The 17,500-nt window shown below is 49.2% G+C and overlaps 1 protein-coding gene across 5 annotated transcripts in view; it reads left to right on the top strand.

Moving 5' to 3' along the window:
• The window catches only part of RALGAPA1 (Ral GTPase activating protein catalytic subunit alpha 1), a 371,616-nt gene that overhangs the window by 268,117 nt on the left and 85,999 nt on the right, over window positions 1–17,500 (top strand). The gene's annotated exons all lie outside the window — the stretch shown is intronic.

The following is a 17,500-nucleotide window of genomic DNA, read 5'->3' as shown; positions in this document are numbered from 1 at the left end:
TATATTTACGTGAAATTGCTAATTTTTATAAATATTTATCATTCTTTGAAAAAAATATATATTTTTTTTCGTGACGTTTAGATTTTTTTGGGGGGGGGGTAAAAAAAAATAATCATATTTTTTATGATAAAAATGACCATTTTCTCACTTTTTAATATCTTATTTTACATTTTATTTTTATTTATTAGGCCTGAAATTGGGGTCTTTTTTCCACCCAGAATTGGGTGAGAAACTGTTCATTCAGACCAGTAGCGGGTTTTTTTATTTTTTTATTTTTTATTTTATTCCATGCTTTTCTTTTTTCTTTTTTTTCTTTGTCGCTCCATTGGGAGACCCAGACAATTGGGTGTATAGCTCATGCCTCCGGAGGCCACACAAAGTATTACACTAAAAGTGTAAAGCCCCTCCCCTTCTGCCTATACACCCCCCGTGCATCACGGGTTCCTCAGTTTTCAAACTTTGTGCGAAGGAGGTCAGACATCCACGCATAGCTCCACTGTTTAGTCAGCAGTAGCTGCTGACTATGTCGGATGGAAGAAAAGTGGGCCCATATAGGGCCCCCAGCATGCTCCCTTCTCACCCCACTCTTGGCTGTGTTTGTTAAGGTTGAGGTATCCATTGCGGGTACGGAGGCTGGAGCCCACATGCTGCTTTCCTTCCCCATCCCCCTTAGGGCTCTGGGTGAAATGGGAGCCTACCGGTCTCCAGGCACAGGAGACCGTGCTCCATCCACTGCCACTGGGGTATCTGCTGGATATGGAGCTGAGTATCGTCAGGGACATGGCCCTGCTACGTCAAGGTACTCTGTGTCCCCGTACAGACCGCGCGCAGACACACCGCAGCATTGCTGGGTGTGTTAGTGCGCTGGGGACAGTACGCCCCTCTTCACAGGACGCCGGCAGCCATTCCTGTGTGCAGTCGGAGCTGGAGAGGGGAGACATCAAGGCGCCCTCTCAAGAGGCATGCCAACACAGCCTGAACGTTGCGCTGGAGACTCTCCAGAGTTTCGGGTGGATCATCAACTTTTCAAAGTCAAATCTGACCCCGGCCCAATCGCTGACATATCTTGGCATGGCGTTTCATACTCTATCAGCGATAGTGAAGCTTCCGCTGGACAAACAACGTTCACTATAGATAGGGGTGCAATCTCTCCTTCAAGGCCAGTTGCACCCCTTGAGGCGCCTCATGCACTTCCTAGGGAAGATGGTAGCAGCAATGGAGGCAGTCCCTTTCGCGCAGTTTCATCTGCGTCCACTACAATGGGACATTCTCCGCCAATGGGACGGGAGGTCGACGTTCCTCGACAGGAACGTCTCCCTTTCTCAGGCGGCCAAGGATTCTCTTCGGTGGTGGCTGCTGACCAACTCATTGTCGAAAGGGAAATCCTTTCTACCCCCATCCTGGGCGGTGGTCACGACAGATGCGAGTCTGTCAGGGTGGGGGAGCAGTTTTTCTCCACCACAGGGCTCAAGGTACGTGGACTCAGCAAGAGTCCACCCTTCAGATCAATGTTCTGGAGATCAGGGCAGTGTATCTTGCCCTACAGGCCTTCCGGCAGTGGCTGGAAGGCAAGCAGATCCGAATTCAGTCGGACAACTCCACAGCGGTGGCATACATCAACCACCAAGGCGGAACACGCAGTCGACAAGCCTTCCAGGAAGTCCGGCGGATTCTGAGGTGGGTGGAAGACACGGCCTCCACCATATCCGCAGTTCACATCCCGGGCGTAGAAAACTGGGAAGCAGACTTCCTCAGTCGCCAGGGCATGGACGCAGGGGAATGGTCTCTTCACCCGGACGTGTTTCAGGAGATCTGTTGCAGCTGGGGGATGCCGGACGTCGACCTAATGGCGTCCCGGCACAACAACAAGGTCACGGCATTCATGGCACGATGTCACGATCACAGAGCTCTGGCGGCAGACGCCTTAGTTCAAGTTTGGTCGCAGTTTCAACTCCCTTATGTGTTCCCACCTCTGGCACTGTTGCCCAGAGTGATACGCAAGATCAGGTCAGACTGCCGCCACGCCATTCTCGTCGCTCCAGACTGGCCGAGGAGGTCGTGGTACCCGGATCTGTGGCATCTCATGGTGGGCCAACCGTGGGCACTGCCAGACCGTCCAGACTTGCTGTCTCAAGGGCCGTTTTTTCCATCTGAATTCTGCGGCCCTCAACCTGACTGTGTGGCCATTGAGTCCTGGATCCTAGCGTCTTCAGGGTTGTCTCAAGAGGTCATTGCCACTATGAGACAGGCCAGGAAACCAACGTCTGCCAAGATCTACCACAGGACGTGGAAGATATTCCTTTCTTGGTGCTCTGATCAGGGATTTTCTCCCTGGCCATTTGCATTGCCCACGTTTCTTTCCTTTCTTCAATCAGGATTGGAAAAAGGTTTGTCGCTCGGCTCCCTTAAGGGACAAGTCTCAGCGCTCTCTGTGTTCTTTCAGAAGCGTCTTGCCAGGCTTTCTCAGGTACGCACGTTCCTGCAAGGGGTTTGTCACATTGTTCCTCCTTACAGGCGGCCGTTAGGACCCTGGGATCTGAACAGGGTTCTGCTGGCCCTTCAGAAGGCACCCTTTGAACCTTTGAAAGATATTTCTCTTTCTCGCCTTTCGCAGAAAGTGGTCTTCCTAGTAGCAGTCACCTCACCTCGGAGAGTGTCTGAGCTAGCAGCGCTGTCATGCAAAGCCCCTTTCCTGGTGTTTCACCAGGACAAGGTGGTGCTGCGCCCGGTTCCGGAATTCCTTCCTAAGGTGGTATCCACCTTTCATCTCAATCAGGATATCTCCTTGCCTTCTTTTTGTCCTCATCCAGTTCATCAATGTGAAAGGGTTTTGCATTTGTTAGATCTGGTGAGAGCACTCAGAATCTACATTTCCCGTACGGCGCCTCTGCGCCACTCGGATGCACTCTTTGTCCTTGTCGCTGGTCAGCGTAAGGGGTTACAGGCTTCCAAATCCACCCTGGCTCGGTGGATCAAGGAACCAATTCTTGAAGCCTACCGTTCTTCTGGGCTTCCGGTTCCCTCAGGGCTAAAGACCCATTCTACCAGAGCCGTGGGTGCGTCCTGGGCATTACGGCACCAGGCGACGACTCAGCAGGTGTGTCAGGCGGCTACCTGGTCGAGCCTGCACACTTTCACCAAACACTATCAGGTGCATGCCTATGCTTCGGCGGATGCCAGCCTAGGTAGACGAGTCCTTCAGGCGGCGGTTGCCCACCTGTAGGAACGGGCCGTTTTACGGCTCTATTATGAGGTATTATTTTACCCACCCAGGGACTGCTTTTGGACGTCCCAATTGTCTGGGTCTCCCAATGGAGCGACAAAGAAGAAGGGAATTTTGTTTACTTACCGTAAATTCCTTTTCTTCTAGCTCCAATTGGGAAACCCAGCACCCGCCCTGTTGTTTTTTCGTGTACACATGTTGTTCATGTTGAATGGTTTCAGTTCTCCGAGGTTCTTCGGATTGAAGTTACTTTAAACCAATTTATTTGCTTTCCTCCTTCTTGCTTTTGCACTAAAACTGAGGAACCCGTGATGCACGGGGGGTGTATAGGCAGAAGGGGAGGGGCTTTACACTTTTAGTGTAATACTTTGTGTGGCCTCCGGAGGCATGAGCTATACACCCAATTGTCTGGGTCTCCCAATTGGAGCTAGAAGAAAAGGAATTTACGGTAAGTAAACAAAATTCCCTTCTTTTCTGATTTTTGTTTTTTTTATTGTGCGTGTTATAAGGACATAAAAATGATATAGGAGCATTTCACTTCTTTAGATAATTTTTAGGGCTGATTTTTTAGCTTTGGTTGGTATGCTGTCAATGTAGGAATGGATCGCACATGGGTGCAATGTTAGCCTATGTCCTACTGCATGTGAGCGGTTTAAAGGGAATCTGTCACCTGGTTTTTGCTCCCCCATCTGAGAGCAGCTGAATATAGAGACAGAGACCCTGATTCCAGCGATGTGTCACTTACTGGACTGTTTGCTGCAGTTTTGATAGAATCCTTGCTTCTCTTCAGTAGATGTAGCAGAGCTAAAACTTCTGGGCTGTGTATAACCCCACCCGCATCCCTGATTGGCAGCTTCCTTTGTACACATTGTCAGCAAGTTGCCAATCACTGATAAGGGCCGTGATACACATTATCTGGACTGGATTGCACATGACTACTAGTCCTGCAGTGATAATCTCCTGCTGATAAAACACTGATTGTATTGAAACTGTAGCACATGGCCTAGTAAGTGACACATCCCAGGAATCCGGGTCTAAACACTTACATTACACTGTTATCAGAATAAATAGCAAAAACCTGCTGACAGATTAAAATGTAAAAAACTATACCCAAATAGCTTTTTTTTTTTTTCTTTCCCATCTTGTCTTCCCGAAAAAAGGTAACAAAGGTTAATTGATTAGTGCACATCTAGCAGTTATACAGAGCTCATGAATATGCTGGACTACCTGCAGCACGCCAAGTAGTCCTGTACTGATAATCGCCTGCTGATTAATCAGTGATTTTATCAAAACTACACTAAGCAGCTCAGTAAGTGACACATCGCTGGAATCAGGATCTCTGCCCCTGCATCTTGCTGCTTTCAGGTTAGGTGACAAAAACCTGGTGACAGATTCCCTTTGAAAAGGATATCCACTCTTGCACCCGTCCACTATCTGGGTGGGTACACGGAGCCAGTCACATCATCATTTTGCTGATGTGACCGGTCTGATAAGCCTTTAAGGGAAATTTTAGCTTCCTACCTGCCCATCTGATTTGAGACTACTAAGACCCATCAGTTCCTGCTGCCTCCCTGCGATCACCTAGCTGGGAGCAGGGAGCGGTGTTGGTGCTTCCTTTACTGCATACACAGTGCTGAACGAGCGTGCATGTATATTTCAATGGGTAGCGAGGAATACATGCCTGGCAAGCACCGCTGTCAGCAGCTTACCTCCCATGGGTGCATTTGGTGGTCTGTCAATCCCATTGATACCTGTGGTTTGGCCAGCTTCAGTGTAATGTGTATGGGTGCCTTTTGACCTCCAAATAAAACGAGTAAATGATGGGCAACCTGTGCGTAACATGAAATCTATTCATGCAATTTACTTATAGACGTTTTCTAGTAGTTCCAAGGTGGATCTTCAGGTTGAAGACGCTGTAAACAAAGAAAAACTGTAAGTGACCACTAAAAGGGCTTTATAGTGGAGAAAGAAGAATATGGAATAGTGGGGAGGGGTGAAGGGATCACGGGGAAGAATACATAGGGGGTGTGAGGGGAGTGATTACATAAAGGGGGTGTATAGTGGTGCCGGAAACTGGTGCCATGCTGGGCAAGGAGACCCTTACACTAATCTTGACAGGTTAGATTAATATTACGTTAAGTAAAACAGACCATACACATTAGATTTAAGGGTTTCCACCATTATTATATCTATCTTTATAGTAGGTCATCAATACTAGATAGGTGGGGGTCCGGCACCAGCTGTTACCTGCTCCAGCAGGGTATGGGGCAGAACACTACCTCTTCATCAGGCTGTGTAGTAGCCGCTCCCTGGTACTGCAGATCAGGTGCCATATAAATAATAGCTGATCTGCAGTACCGGCAGCGGCCACTACACAGTGTGCCGAGCTGCGATCTTCTGCTCCATATGCTTTCCACATCCAGAGCTGGTTAGGGGGTCCCCATCGAATTGAAATTGCTGCGCATTTATATAATGGTAGTGGAAACCCCCATTACTGTGTTTATGGCCTCCTAACTCTCCCCAGACAGAAGTGTCCGCCAACAACTTAGGGGCACTTTGCACACTACGACATTGCAGGTGTGATGTCGGTGGGGTCAAATTGAAAGTGATGCACATCCGGCGTCACAGGCGATATCGTAGTGTGTAAATCCTTTATGATACGATTAACGAGCGCAAAAGCATCCAAATCGTATCATCAGTGTAGCGTCGGTCATTTCCATAATTTGGAAATGACCGATGTTACGATGTTGTTCCTCGTTCCTGCGGCAGCACACATCGCTGTGTATGAAGCCGCAAGAGCGAGGAATATCTCCTACCTGCGTCCTGCGGCTCACGCCGGCTATGCGGAAGGGCGGAGGTGGGCGGGATGTTTACTTCCCGCACATCTCCGCCCCTCTGCTTCTATTGGCCGCCTGCCGTGTGACATCGCTATGTCGCCGCACGACCCGCCCCCTTAATAAGGAGGCGGGTCACCGGCCAGAGCGACGTCGCAGGGCAGGTGAGTGCATGTGAAGCTGCCGTAGCGATAATGTTCACTATGGCAGCTATCACAAGATATCTGCGACGGGGGCGGGGACTATTGTGCTCTGCATTGCAAGCATCGGCTTTCGATGTCGTAGTGTGCAAAGTGTCCCTTACTCTGTCCTTCCCATTGTCTGAACCAAGTATATATGTGTATGGGGAGATGGGGGTGCAGGCAGAGTGGAGTGTTGGCGGGTGACGGTGTACGGGTACCTTATATGTCCTCTATTCCTATGCATTGTTCTTCCTTCGAAAGAAGTAATGGAGCACTATAGTCACTGGGATATTACACAAAACAATAGACAGTTTACTAAAAATTTGTAGAGTATTACCCCTAGAACGTGCAACCATAGAAAACAAGTAACCTAGCTGGCCTGCAAGGCACCAGGTATGCGTCCTAGGGTTAAAGGGCATCTGTCAGTCTGATCCGATGGCTATATAGGCATGTAGATTATAGGAAGCTGAATAAAATGTGGAACCATATAGAAGAAAGTCCAGCGGCACACCGAATCTCCGGTAAAAAAAACTTTTCTTTTTTTTTATTTGATTAAACTGTGCATATTAAAAAGGCAGTGAAGGGATCGTGAGGGATCCTGCACCCGGTCCATTCACTGCCTTTTTAATATGCAGCGTTTAATCAAATAAAAAAAAGAAAAGTTTTTTACCGGAGATTCGGTGTGCCGCTGGACTTTTTTCTATATGGTTCCACATACCTACAGCTATCTTTTATCATCAGCGAGCACATAGGACTGGAGCCTTACTAAGGGAATACTGCTTCTAATCCACTCCTCCCCAGGATTGTAAACAGGTCGTATAGCGGTGGTGCAGAACCACATCTATTTTTTACACAGCTGAATAAAATGATACCTTGATATGCAACAATTCTGGGCGACTGCAGGCTACTATTTTTAGGGTGGGGGGTGCACAATAACCATGGGCCTCCTCAGCCTGAGAATACCAGCCCCCAGCTGTCAGCTTTATCATGGTTGGGTATCAAAATTGGGGGGGACCGCATGCTGATTTTTAAAATTATTTATTTAAATTTAAAATAGCCGCATGCGATTCTTCATATTTTGATATACAGACAAAATAAGCGCACAGCTTTATCATTGCTGGGCATCATATTATGGGGGGACCCTACACCAATTTTATTTATTTTTTACAGCAATAAAGACTAACACAGCGCCTGTGATCGAAGGCCGTCAGACACGCTGTCACACAGGGTGAAGGGCGCACCTGACTGCAACCAATCAGACACCGGGGACTGCCTGTCCTCTTTTTAGTATCTTTTAACACATGCATTGACAGTACACATAATACATTATCCAAGCTTTTGGCCATGTTTTACACCGTATTTGATGCCAATATTGCAGAAGTGACACCTCTCCGTCTCCCGATCATGTGGTTTCTTGTCCTGATGGAGGAGATTTAATCTCTGAAACGCGTCGACTTATGAAAATCGCGATCCAGGATTACCGCTATCCGAACTTTATTACCGCGGCGTTAACTCCTTCTTCTCCAATAATGCCGGTTAGCAGGGCTGCGCGGTCTTTATGATTCGACGGCGTCACACGTGTTGGGTTTTAAGATCATATTAATTAATATAGAAAATAATGTGTTTGACTCTGTTTTTCCCATGCAGGGGCCCATCCTGATGTCCTCACACACATTGTCCCTACAGAATCATTTTAATTTGCTATTCATGCTCATAAAGCCGGCTGCGTTCGGTGGGCAGAAGAGGTCATAATTATCGCCAATGTGGAAATGTTCCCCTTAAATGATGATCGCCTTATTAGTGCAATGCGCTCCTCTGTGGGCCAGGACGGATCCTTTCTCTAGTAATTACATTTTCACCTCTTGCTATTACCATTTGGGCCCCTTGTCACAATTGGTTTCGTGTTTTCTTTTTTTTCCCCCGGCAGTAAGGACAGCGGGCGCTCTGTGTCTGCGCCGCCGCTCCGTGTGCCATAATGGGCTGTAATTACGGAGTTTGCCGCACAATGCATGGATGTTTGTTTAAAGCTGAATAGCCGGCTCTGAATGGGCTTTTCTATTAAGGAAATACAATGCCGTATTATCAAAGATATCCCAGGGATGGCATTCCCCACACGTGCGGCTTTGTGGCGGAGTTTTGTATCGGGAGAGGTGTCATTTTCTACAAGTCACTCCTTTTCCTTTACATCAGGACATGGATTAATTTTATGCTATTGCAACCGTTAACTAAGGAGAATATAGAAAATGCAAATTTAACATTATGGTGTGGATAGGACTATTAAATAGACCTGATGAGGCTGGTACACTTACTTAGAAAATGTGTCAGGAGGTGCTGTGTAATGCTGGTGTTAATGGGAACCTGACCGCTAATTCATGCTGCACACTAGAGCGGAGAATGTTTTACTGCTGGCCGCGGGTGACTAGTATGAGGCCCCTCCCTAGCGGCTTTTCCCCACCCCTTTCCCCATGACTGACAGGTCCCTTCCCATGTGCATGCATGCGGAAAGACAAAGAGGAGGGACTTGGGGAGACCTGCTTTGGACCAGTCAGTCAACATACCGGCTTCATCAGCCCATGGTTTGAGCAACCTGGAAAAGCCAACAGGCTCCCTTCCATATTAGCCAAGAAAAATGTTCAAATAGGATTATACAACCATTCTTATGTTTATTTCCAGAGTAAGTACACCGGCCTCATCAGGTGTAAGAGATCTATTACTAATGTATGCAGTTTGTATTGTGAAATTTGGTGGAGCATCTGTCACCAAAGTGTTTTCCAGCACGTAAGAGCGAATGGTCTATGGATACAAGATGTGAACCCCCAAAACCCTAAGTGTTTGAATGGTCGCATGTATGGATACGAAATGTAAACCCCCATAAACATACAGTCAGGGGTACTTTGCACGCTGCGACATCGCTAGCATCGGCTAGCGATTCCGAGCGCGATAGTCCCCGTCGCACATGCGATATCTTATCGCTACGGCAGCTTCACACGCACTTACCTGCCCTGCGACGTCGCTCTGACCAGCGACCCGCCTCCTTCCTAAGAGGGCGGGTCGTGCAGTGTAATAGCGACGTCACACGGCAGGCAGCCAATAGAAGGGGAGATGAGCGGGACGTAAACATCCCGCCCACCTCCTTTCTTCCGCATAGCCGGTGGAGGCAGGTAAGGAGATGTTCCTCGCTCCTGCGGTGTCACACATAGCGATGTGCGCTGTCGCAGCAACGAGGAACAACATCGTATCTCCTATTGGTGCGACATTATGAAAATGTCCGACACTGCACAGATCGCCGATTTACGACGCTTTTGCGATCGTTTATCGGTGCATCTAGGCTTTACACGTTGCAACGTCGTTACTGGCGCCAGATGTGCGTCACTTTCGATTTGACCCCGACGATATCGCAGTAGGGATGTCGCAACGTGCAAAGTACCCCTAAGTGTATGTACGGTCACCTGTTACCCGGTACATAGCTTGGTTACATATGGACGAGCCCCTGTGGCTGTCAACAACAAAGGGGCCTTGGCCTTCACTAATGTGCTGCAGGGTCCCGGAGGAAAGACCACCATAACACACACACTGATAGCCTATTATAACTATGGGCTGCCCTCCCTACTTAAAGCAGTTTTCGGCACATTTTTTAAGAGGTATGAATACTGGGTTTCGACCCCTTGCTCCAGCACTGACGCCCCCAACGGTCTACGATGGACCAGAAGTGACATTGTCCCGAGCACCAGTCTAATCACTGGAGTCCAGGACTTCTTCACTTTTGACTGCTGCTGGAGCAGTAGTTCGTATACCTTTTTTTTTTAATAAGTATACTTCATACACTGGTAAATTTTAAAGGAATTGTCCACTACCTAGACATCCCCTTTTTATCTAAGAAGCTCCCCTTGTAAAATAAGACTAACATACCTACCTCTCACACTGGCACTGATCAAGTGGTGTCGGTGCCGGGTCTCCCATGATATTGTCCTACCACATGAGCGCTGCAGCGATCAGCGGCCTCTATTTTGCTGCTGCACTTTCTCACGTCTTACACAACAGCCCAACAGCGGCCACTGATCAGTTGCAGCGCTCACGTGGTAGAATAATGTCACGGGAGACCCGGCAACAGTCCACGAGGTCAGTGTATAGTTTCTGGGTTTTTTTTACAAATGAAAAGAGGATGTTTAATACAAAAATAGTGGAAAAACCCTTTAAATCCGCAAGATACATTTTCAGATAATCAGACTAGTGTATTTTGCATCATATTTATTGCAGTTTATTGTTAAAAAAAAGATTAAAAATAAATAAAATCGGCGTCATCAGTGCAGGACGGGAAACAATAGCCATAAGGACCAACAGCGTGATCGGGGGTTTAGGAGGTCTGTAGATGTTATTGTTTCACCTCTACCATTTGGGGGGAAAAATGACAAAAACATTAGGTAAAATTCATTGTGTTGTGCATTCGGTGATAGGCAGCATGGCTGCTAATATAGAGGCCATCCAGCTTTCCCAGGCCCCTGAATGGAAGCCCTGCTTGGGTTTGCAGTTGGGTAGATGATTCCCTTTATGTATACAGTAGATCGGTCCTACATTGACCTGTACCCAGAGCGAGCCCGTAATGGGTTGATCTATTATTATACTTTTATATCGCCATCATATTCCGCAGTGCTTTACGAACTTCTGGTGACCGCCACATATAGGAATCGCTGTTCTAGGAGCCGCGATCTAGCACGTCTGACATTATGATCTCACGAACGCATTGCCTTTAATTGGCCGCTCGTTGCTTTCCGCTGATGGATCTTTTTACATTCACTTAATCTGATTTTCATTAGTTTGCATAAAAGTCACATATAAGCCAGCCTTAATTAAAGCAGAAGAAAAGTAATTGCATGCATATGTCCAAAGCCTCCCTAATATCAGCCGTGCCCGGGGCCCGATCTCCTAAATAGAGATGGATGCTCGTCCCCCACCAAGTGTATTGTCTAATTATCACATGCCACGTTAGACTGGTGTATTAGTGGGAAGGATGACTTTGATATTCTGTCTTTAATTAGAAGATGATCAGATTTGTCTTTCCCTCGTTGACCTATAGTTAAACCCTCCAGCCCCGAGGGACTATTACTCTCTGTTGTCATGAGATACTTGAGAAATAAACACTACTCATTGAACGGAGGCCCAGCTGTAACCACATTGTTCTCCGACGGGTCATTTTCACTTTCCCTCTAATCATATAATGAACAGATCAACACTACTGCTATTTTTTAGGACTACCGAAATATTGAATGACAAACGTAATTACCAAAGAGGATGCCGAGCTCCACTGTGCATAATTATGATTGGTGTCTGTATCTCCCCACCATTACTCAGTATGATTAACCACCAGACCTGGGCGTCTTACCGCTATCATACATCTTAAGTAATATATAGATGCACAAGTGCTTTACCTACCTATATAGATATATACAACCCAAGGTTCGAATGCAACCAAAGACACTGTCTTCATTAAGTCTGCTTGTTATCCTGAGGTTTGCTCTGGTTATTCTGGATTATTTGCTTTTCTTTATCGTTCCTATGGGAGACCCAGACCATGGGTGTTTAGCTTCTGCCTCCGGAGGACACACAAAGTACTACACTTAAGTGTAGCTCCTCCCTCTGAGCTTATACACCCCCTGGAGAACCAGATCTAGCCAGTTTATCGCTTTGTGTTCAGGAGGCATACATCCACACATGCATTCTCATCTGATTTGTTTGATTTTTGGAAAGAGTTTGAAGAAATGCGAGTCCACGTCTGGACTCCCGGCATGTCCCTTCTCACCCCACTGTGTCGGCGGTGTTGTTAAGGTTGATTTCCAAGGCTCGAGCCTTACATGCCGCGCTCCTTCACCATCCCTCCTGGGCTCTGGCTTGAAGTGGGAGCCAGCACGGTCTCCATGCCTGGCAGGAGTCCGGTCTCCATCCACAGCCCCTTGAGGATCCTGTTGGACCGGAGCACTCATCCCCAGGGACCTGGCCCTGCGTCTCAGCAGCTAAGTACCTGAGACGTTTATGTGTTGGGGGGTCCCGGTTCTTTATTGTATGGGGAGAGTATGCTGTATATGATTATTTTGCCTTTTCCGGCGGGTTCTCTAGCTTTTGCCTGAGAACCGCGCCGATGGTGCCTGCTTGTCTGCCTCGCCGCTTAAATTTAGGCCCCGGCTTCGCCGGAGGCCTAGTTTCGTATTCCTGCCCTCGCATGTCACTTATGCAGAGGGACAGGCTCGGCTCCTCCCGGCGGCCGTTCTACACAGGGGAGGGACACTCCCCACTGCTGGGGCGTCCCTCCTCCCCTGCAGGTCTCTATAGCCCTCCAGTTCCCGCCTATAGGAACGCCCCCTAGTCCCGCCCCCTCTCCTCGCTCCGGCGGCCATTTCTCACCCAGAGTTCACTCTGCTCTGGGACATTCTGCACTCTGCATCTCTGCTGAGGTGCTGTGCACTGGGGGACCGGGCTTCGGGATCTGGAGGGCACACAACACCGCGCCCAGCGGTCTGGTAAGCCACAGCCGGTCTTCGGTTGTGGACCTCTGTATATTCTCCCTGGGGTTCATTCTCTGCAAAGCCCCCACTCCAGCAGCATGTCTCACACAAGGAGCAAGGCTCCAAAGCTTTATTCAGTATGCACTGCATGTAAGCTCCTGCTGCCTGAGCCGAGCACTTATCCACACTGTGATGGTTGCTCTAACTTGGCGGTGCCACAGCCTGGAGTCTCACCCCCAGTGGTCTCTCAGGCTGCTGCTGCACCTGTGATTGAACCCCCAGCCTGGGTAGAGTCCTTTTCTAGGTCCATATCCCAGTCATTTGCTGAGTCCATGGGATTTTTGTCCAGGACTTTGATGAAATGCTCGAGAACGGTTCAGAGGTTTTTACTCAAACCTCTTCCTAGTTCCAAAAAAGGACGGTACCTTCCGGCCCATCCTGGATCTCAAGCTTCTCAACAAGCATGTCCGGGTGCGGCATTTTCGCATGGAGTCTCTGCGATCAGTCATTGCCTCTATGACCCAAGGGGATTTCCTGGCGTCCTTTGACATCAGAGATGCCTATCTACATGTGCCAATCGCAGTGTCACACCAGCGTTGGTTACGTTTTGCGATAGGAGAGGATCATTTCCAATTCGTGGCTCTCCCCTTCGGGTTAGCCACGGCCCCTCGGGTATTCACCAAGGTCATGGCGGCAGTGATTGCGGTCCTGCACCTCCAGGGGTTGGCAGTGCTTCCTTATCTGGACGACCTTCTGGTCAAGGCTCCATCCAGCGCAGACTGTCAGCGGAGTGTCTCGCTCACTCTCGCCACTCTAGCCCAATTCGGGTGGCTTGTCAATCTTCCCAAGTCCACCCTGACTCCGACCCAGAGTCTCACGTACCTAGGGATGCAGTTCGAGACTTTGCCGGCACTTGTGAAGTTGCCCTTAGTCAAACAGCAGTCTCTCCGGCTAGCGGTGCGCTCTCTGCTGCAGCCCCGCCGTTATACCCTCAGGCGCCTGATGCAGGTGCTGGGTCAAATGGTGGCGTCCATGGAGGCGGTTCCCTTTGCCCAGTTCCATCTGCGCCCCCTGCAGCTGGACATTCTCCGCTGTTGGGGCAAGCGGCCTTCCTCCTTACACAGGTTAGTGGCTCTGTCGCCTTGGACCAGGAGCTCTCTTCAGTGGTGGCTTCGACCCCTCTCCCTGTCCCAAGGGCGCTCCTTTCTGACTCCGTCCTGGGTGATTCTCACCACGGATGCCAGCCTATCCGGCTGGGGAGCGGTATATCTCCACCACAGAGCACAGGGCACTTGGACTCCGTCCGAGTCAGCCCTTTCAATCAATGTGCTGGAAACCAGAGCTGTGCTTCTAGCTCTCCTAGCCTTTCACCACCTTGTGTCGGGCAGGCACATTCGAGTCCAGTCAGACAACGCGACAGCGGTTGCCTACATCAATCACCAAGGCGGGGACACGCAGCCGCCTGGCAATGTTGGAGGTCCAACGCATTCTTCAATGGGCGGAGGACTCCAAGTCCACCATATCCGCAGTCCACATCCCAGGCGTAGAAACCTGGGAGGCAGATTATCTCAGCCGTCAATCCATGGACGGTGGCGAGTGGTCCCTGCACCCGGCAGTGTTTCAGTGAATCTGCCGCAAGTGGGGCACTCCGGACGTGGACCTAATGGCATCCCGTCACAACAACAAGGTTCCGGTTTACGTGGCTCGCTCCCACGATCCTCAGGCCTTCGCCGCGGACGCTCTGGTTCAGGATTGGTCCCAGTTTCGTCTGTCCTACGTGTTTCCCCCTCTAGCTCTCTTGCCCAGAGTCCTGCGCAAGATCAGAATGGAGGGCCGTCAAGTCATCCTCATTGCACCAGACTGGCCCAGGCGAGCTTGGTATCCGGACCTGCTCCAACTGTCCGTAGAGATGCCGTGGCATCTTCCGGATCGTCCAGACCTACTCTCGCAAGGTCCGTTTTTCCGCCCGAATTCTGCGGCACTCAATTTGACGGCGTGGCTCTTGAGTCCTGGATTTTGACGGCTTCTGGTATTCCTCCTGAAGTCAGCTCCACTATGACTCGGGCCCGTAAGTCTTCCTCCGTCAAGATCTATCACAGGACTTGGAAAATTTTCCTATCCTGGTGTCGCTCTTGCGGCCATCCTCCTTGGCCATTCTTGTTGCCGACCCTTCTGTCTTTTTTACAGTCCGGTCTGCAGCTAGGACTGTCCCTCAACTCTCTCAAGGGACAAGTCTCAGCTCTATCAGTGCTGTTCCAGCGACGTCTCGCCCGGCTGGCTCAGGTCCGCACCTTCATGCAAGGTGCGTCTCACATCATTCCGCCTTATCGGCGGCCCTTGGATCCCTGGGACCTTAACTTGGTCCTCACGGTATTGCAGAAACCCCCTTTTGAGCCCCTTAGGGAGGTTTCTTTGTATCGTCTTTCTCAAAGGGTGGCCTTTCTAGTTGCCATATCTTCTCTCAGGAGAGTCTCTGATTTGGCTGCGCTCTCCTCGGAGTCACCTTTTTTTGGTTTTTCACCAAGACAAGGTAGTTCTCCGTCCGACTCAGGAGTTTCTTCCTAAGGTGGTCTCTCCCTTCCACCTTAGCCAGGACATTTCCTTGCCTTCCTTCTGTCCGGCCCCTGTTCATCGTTTTGAGAAAGCGCTGTATTCTCTGGATCTGGTGCGTGATCTCCGGATTTATGTGTCTCGCACCGCTGTGCTTAGGCGGTGCACCTCTCAAGCTTTTCAAAGCACACTCGACCAGAGCTGTCGGTGCCTCTTGGGCTTTTAGGCAGCAGGCTACGGCTCAACAAGTCTGTCAGGCTGCCACTTGGACTAGCCTGCATACCTTTTCGAAGCACTACCAAGTGCATGCTCATGCTTCGGCAGATGCGAGCTTGGGCAGACGCATCCTTCAGGCGGCTGTCGCCCACTTGTGAAGTTAGGCTCCGCCTACTTCTTAGTTTTTTCTGTTTATTCCCACCCAGGGACTGCTTTGGAACGTCCCATGGTCTGGGTCTCCCATAGGAACGATAAAGAAAAAGATAATTTTGTTTACTTACCGTAAATTCTTTTTCTTATAGTTCCGTATTGGCAGACCCAGCTCCCTCCCTGTTGCCTGTTGGCAATTTTCTTGTTCCGTGTGTTATCACCGGCTGTTGTCATGGACAGAGTCTCCGGTTGTTCCGGTTCTTGCTCGGTTCTACTTGTGGGTGGCTATTCTCCTTCGCACTAAACTTGCTAGATCTGGTTCTCCAGGGGGTGTATAAGCTCAGAGGGAGGAGCTACACTTTTAAGTGTAGTACTTTGTGTGTCCTCCGGAGGCAGAAGCTAAACACCCATGGTCTGGGTCTCCCAATACGGAACTATAAGAAAAAGAATTTACGGTAAGTAAACAAAATTCTCTTTTTCTTCCCTAAAGGAGCCAATAGGGTCACAAACACAATTTCAGTACTGACACCTAATTTTCAAAAGGGTTTCCCATCTGACAGATGAGATTGGGGCAGAGGGAGAAGGATCAGATTTGTTGAATTGTAACACTTTATCATTTTGTTCTTCCTGGTAATCATCTGACTGCTCCCTTATACTGAGAAATGATTGTTTAAAGGGAATTGGTCAACAGATTTTGCTATATAATATTAGAGCAGCAGGATTTAAGGGCTGAGACCCTGATTCCAGCCCTATGTCAGTTACTGGGGTGGGTCGCTTCAATAAAAGCTGTGTTTTATCAGCAGGAGATTATCACTATAGGACTAGTTGACTCATGCCATGTAGTCCTCCTGCTCTGTGTAACCACACCCCCACCACTGATAGGCAGCTTTCTCTGTACACTGTGCCAAGCTGCCAATCAGAGGTGTGGGCGGGGTTATACAGTGCTCACTGTACACAGAAAGCTACCAATCAGGTGTGGGTGTGGTTATACTTGGCTCAGTTTACACAGGAGCTGCAAATCAGTGGTGTGCATGGGCTTATATGTGTGTGCATACACATATATATATATATATATATATATTATATTTTTAGGTAGGGTCTTATTTTCAAGGAACCTAAAAAAAAAAAAAAAGTAATAAAACAAAATTTCCTCTGCGCAGAGAAACGATTAGAAAAAAAAAGGAATCTAAAATACATTTTACTACATAAAATGTGTGAGCAAACAAGATAGTGAAACTAAAAACTGCTTTTTTTTCCTACATTGATATATACCGTGTTTTTCGTTTTATAAGACGCACCCCAAATTTAGAGATAAGCACAGGCTAAAAAAAACAGGGGTCTGTCTTGTACTCTGGTGTTGTCTTACTGGAGGGGGGCGGCAGTGGTTTTGGAGTGGAATCACAGGAGGCTGGGGTGGTGCTGGTGGGGGTCTGTGCTTTTAGCGGTGGGTTCTGTGCTGGCAGCAGAAGCTGTGGTAGCTGTGTGGAGCAGGCCAGTGCAGCGGGTGTCCTAGATGTTCTGTTGGCAGTCTGGGCTTCAAAGAAATGGCGCCCGGAGCGGCGCAGATGGCTCCAGTTGCAATCATTTGAAGCCAGAGCATCTGGGACACCCGCCACACAGCCACCGCAGCTTCCGCTGCAAGCACACCCACCACAGCCCGAGTAGCAAGCCCGCACAGAGAGGCCGCCAGTCCACCCAGAGAGGCCGCCAGTCCACCCAGAGAGGCCGCCAGTCCACCCAGAGAGGCCGCCAGTCCACCCAGAGAGGCCGCCAGTCCACCCAGAGAGGCCGCCAGTCCACCCAGAGAGGCCGCCAGTCCGCCCAGAGAGGCCGCCAGTCCGCCCAGAG

The sequence above is a fragment of the Anomaloglossus baeobatrachus genome, chromosome 12, assembly GCF_048569485.1.
Source record: "Anomaloglossus baeobatrachus isolate aAnoBae1 chromosome 12, aAnoBae1.hap1, whole genome shotgun sequence".
NCBI classification, from domain to species: domain Eukaryota; kingdom Metazoa; phylum Chordata; class Amphibia; order Anura; family Aromobatidae; genus Anomaloglossus; species Anomaloglossus baeobatrachus.
Note: the sequence above shows the minus strand (reverse complement) of the source record. Positions and strands in the feature narration are given on the sequence as shown.